The sequence below is a fragment of the Mus caroli genome, chromosome 1, assembly GCF_900094665.2.
Source record: "Mus caroli chromosome 1, CAROLI_EIJ_v1.1, whole genome shotgun sequence".
NCBI lineage: Eukaryota > Metazoa > Chordata > Mammalia > Rodentia > Muridae > Mus > Mus caroli.
Window position 1 is genome coordinate 151,122,933 of NC_034570.1, and position 4,878 is coordinate 151,127,810.

Below are 4,878 nucleotides of genomic sequence, written 5' to 3' on the forward strand. Positions count from 1 at the left end.
TGCATCCCTGGGATGAAACCTACTTGGTCAGGATGGATGATTGTTTTGATGTGTTCTTGAATTCTTTACCAGCTTTTTTGATAGTCAATAAAACCCTCCTGGGACTGGGAGATGCTAAAATATTTCCCACATCATTGCACTTTTCAAAGCAGTGGCAGATAGTGATTGAAAACCACTACTTCTAGATATACCCAGTCAATAGTCTACAACCACGTCCTGCCTTCCAAACTTGATCAACAGGATCTTCAATAGAAAAGTCTTGAATACACACAAAATATTCTCAATAACAATTTCCTTATTAGCCTCAAGAATCAAATCCCACAGTGACACAAAAACACAAGCAATCTCTGCAGTTCTTTCAACAGCCATTCAAGGACTTCTATCCTGTAGTCAGAGAGTGCAGGACACAAAGAGGAAACATGGTACCATTGGGATCATTCTGTAAACCTGACAGGGAAAGCACCAGTTTTCTCTCCAGCATTTTCTAGGTTGCTGCTTCATGCAGTCTTGAGAAGTCTCAAGCACTGACTCTGATGGGCACCCATCAGGTGAGAGATTAGAGCAGTGCAGAAAACACTGGTCACCAGCAGATAACTCGCATGCCCTACAAATTAAAGGGGAGTTAAGGAAGCTAACAAAATAACCACCAATCACCCTCAGGGAAGATATGACAGGGATGTCCCATAAGCCTTGGCTGGTGACAAGAACACCAAACCTCTGTTGGTCACCACCCAGACTACTCTCCTTCCTACCCTTTCTCTCTCCCTCTCCAGGTACAGACAAACAGCAAAACACAGAAGGACATTTCTCTTTCTCTCTGGTTGCTTTCTCTTAAACAGAGAAATAGCAGTGAAATCACTAAAGCTTGATTGACTCCAGAGAAAAGACACAATAAAAGACAAGGAACTCACCATCTTGGTATTTAATGACTGGAAATATAACTATCACATCTTTGGATTTGGGGAAACTAATTCTAAAGGGACTTAGGAATAATAACCAAGAATAAGAATTGTTAAATATTTTGTAATACTGTAAGATTAATATGTGTCCGTCTGAAAAAACAAATTATGGTTTTACATTATTAAACAGTCTCAGACATTCAAGTCTTTAGATGTACTAAGAAAAAGGCCACTAGAAAGCAACTGAATCGTCATCAATCTTTTCCTGTAGTAAAGAGATCCATCAATCTAATCCCAAATAATCACTGCCCCATGGTACATACAACATAGCACCTTCTTTATATTACTAAAAAACAGCTTTGCCCAAGTTTCTTATCCTAAGAAACCAGCATGTAAGAAAATAAACCATGGGCAGAATTTCTTTGGGAGTGAGTGCTTTAAAAGCATGGCTTTGTTTGCTATTAAATTTTACATTTCTGACGTCCTAGGGAAATTCCAGATCTTGTCAGTCCAGACAATGAACACCTTACAAATATTATGACAATCAGATTACTATTAATATGCACAAAGGAATTCAGGTGAGAACACTGGAGAAAGAAATTCAAAACAGCTAGAGGTGTCACAAGAGAAGGCAACAGCTCAAAATACATGAAAGTATAGGCAACTAGCTAGAAATCAGAGAATTCTGCAATGGGGTTAGAGATAATGAAAATCTAAGGAAGTCAAAGCTCTCAAATGAAAGAAGGTGAGATAGTGTGTTACTGTGTAGGGAGACACAGTCATTTAGAAGAGTGGAAATGGACAGTATCAGGAAATGCCATGCTTTGTTGTATGTCTCAAGAGCTGAAGGTATAAGGGGCTGGAAAGACCTAGCAGTTCGCAACACTTTCTGCTCTTCCAGAGGACTTGAGTTTCCAGCACCTTTCTGTAGTGGCCTATAACTTCATATAACTCCAACTCCATAGAACCCAAATATGTGTGACAGACACAGAGGCACAAACACATACATATAAATATATAGATATATAGATGATTGATTAATTGATAGATGATAGATAGATAGATAGATAGATAGATAGATAGATAGATAGATAGATAAAAAAGATGTAAACTAAGTTTTATAAAATTGCTCACACCTTTTATTGTTTTATTTTTAATTGCTTTTCTAAATACCCAGAGGCTGGGTAAAGAGGTTGATTTGTTTAGTTTTTGTGCTTTAAAAAAATACAGTATTTATCAGTTCTGTGTCTTGTTTGTTTTTGTTCTATTTTGTTTTGGTTTTGAAACAGTCTTACTATGTAGCTCTGCCTGGCCTGAAACTTTCCGTGATCCTCCCCCATCCATTTCCTGAACACTGTGATTACAGGTGCGCACCACCACTCCCATCCTGTTAGTTTACAATTTCAGAGGTTGTTACAGAATTCAGAAGAATTCGCCCAATCAGTGACTGCAACCACATCTGTTTAGATTCTAGAAAAAATTGCATAGCAGCATCAATGAAATCACTGGAACATGGATGGAAAGGGTCACATAATAAGACAGGAAGCTGGAGAGATCCAAGATCACCTCACTTTTTTATAATACATACTCTCTCAAAAACTAACTAGGATCCTCCAAAGAACATTAACAGTCGCTTCTTAGGGTCACATGTACTTGGCTCCGCCTTTCCCTTACAGGTTCCATCACTTCTCAGTACTGTGGCCATGAGGGTCAAGCTTTCAGCACAAGAACTCTGAATGACATACTCAAACCATATTCAAGCCTAGCCTGTGTCTTGTTTCTGAATCAATATGATGATCATTTAAATACTTTCTATGGCTCTTGTGTTATGAGGCATAAATGACTAATTCTCACAAAACTGTATTGGTCACAAGCTCAACAAACCCATCCCCTTTCCATAATCTGCCCTGCAATCAATTAAACCTCTGATCCCTCCCCAGTGTGACCTTTCTTTTCCCAGCACTGCCTTCACATGCTATAACACAAGCTCTCTGTCTTCTGAAAGAGAATCATTAAACCAAAGCTATGATAATATTTGCTACTCTAGGGAAACTTGACTGCAGTGTGCAAAAGGATGAATAATATTCCCATTAAAAGTAACTTAGCAGAGAGGGGGTTGTAAGGTAGCTAATTCCTGGTGTGTGTTTAAAGAGTCCCATCTTATTTTATGCTTAGCACTTTTAAAACAAATTTCTTAGTAAAATCTAAATAGTTCTGAATAAACATAATAAGAGAGTTTTTTTCCAGTTTCACATTGGTTTAACTTCCATAATCTGACATTTCTAAACCAGAAAAAAGCTTCCTAAGGAATTCTGCCAGGAATTTGGTCAGTGTCCTTGAATTCCATCATTGTCCCCTACCAAGGCTCTCAGATGTTTTAACCAAGCAGGGAAGCATGGAGAAAGAGGGAACAGCTGAGCAACCACAAATGTCCACATGAGTTCCACTCAGACAAGCCACTCTGCCAGCTATGGGACTTTGGGTACTCATCTGTCCTGTGTCCCAATCCTCACCTGTAAATGGTGGTAACAGGAGTTCACTCTCAGGAGTTTCTGTGAGAAGTAAACAAACCTATCCAAGCAAAGTGCCTGATTTCATACAGCAGACTCACTTGTACAAAAATAGGGAAACCTATTATTGTTATAGAAGAGAGCAATATGGTTGTTGTGAATCATCTTTACTTTATACAAATGATACTATCTGAAAATGAAAACAAATATTTCCAGGAAGCAAAGAGATCTTAAACCCCTTCCTACTGCATTGCAGAACTTCCCATTTTGAAAATGTCACACTTTATTTCAGTTTATTTTACTGATCTTCTCAGGAAGGGAATTTCTATTAAGATGTGTGTGTGTGTGTGTGTGTGTGTGTGTGTGTGTGTGTGTGTGTGTGTGTGTTAAAAGTGATCTGTACAACTAGGCAAGAAGCTTTATCAGAAGCCAACTGAACAATTTTCGGCTTTTTCATCCATTCCTGCACAATCAGAACAAAACAGAAAATGCCACTATTCGGACATTAGGGGAAGAAACGGAGTAAGTATTTTGTAATGCTTTGTCCTCCCTTCACTGTGAAAACAGCTTTTGTACACTCATATACTGCACGGCCCTGATAAATAATGAATTGTAGAGCTATATTCCAGTTGAGTTGATTTTTGGTATTCTATAGTTAACATACTAAGACTCACAGTGTTTATTTGATGACACCGTTCTACACTCTAACTGGGTTCTGGCTCACAGTCAGCAGCTTAGCCTCACCTTAGAGATGAGGAGACTCGAGCATAGAGATGGAATTTGAACACAGAAGTCTGGTTCCTAGTTTATGCTTTTAGAACTGATGATATATACTGTTCTATATAGCAGTTAGCACAGAAATATGTGAAAACTATTTTAAGGCCTTTATCGTTTTAAGATTTTTTTTTTTTACTTATTTTTTAATCTGTGTGTATATTCATGCATGCACATATGCTTCTGTGTGTATGTATGAATACATGTTTGTGGAGTGTTTACGGAAGTGAGAAGAGGATTTGAATCCCTTAGAGGCAGAGTTATAGGCATTTGTGAGCTGCCCAAAACAGGTACTAGGATCAAACCCTGGTCCTTATGACTGAATACAAGTAGCTTTTAAATAAATGCTAAGCCATTTCTCCAGCCCCTTGATAACCATTTTTTTTTAAAATTTCATACCTAGAAGCCATAGATAATATGCAAATGTTAATTTATGAATCACTAACAAAAGCCAAGCGGATGTTACCCAAGGGCTTGGTTTGCTCATCCCTGATCTAAGACCAGATTCACATAATAGAAGCTTGAGTGCTCTGTAACTCCTTCCATGGGTGTTTTGTTCCCAATTCTAAGAAGGGGCAAAGTGTCCACACTTTGGTCTTTGTTCTTCTTGAATTTCATGTGTTTTGCAAATTGTATCTTGTATCTTGGGTATTCTAAGTTTCTGGGCTAATATCCACTTATCAGTGAGTACATAT

General features: G+C 38.1%; 1 protein-coding gene across 2 annotated transcripts in view; it reads right to left on the reverse strand.

The window, feature by feature from the left end:
* Rabgap1l (RAB GTPase activating protein 1 like) overlaps nucleotides 1-4,878 on the reverse strand; it is a 551,913-nt gene that overhangs the window by 273,447 nt on the left and 273,588 nt on the right. The gene's annotated exons all lie outside the window — the stretch shown is intronic.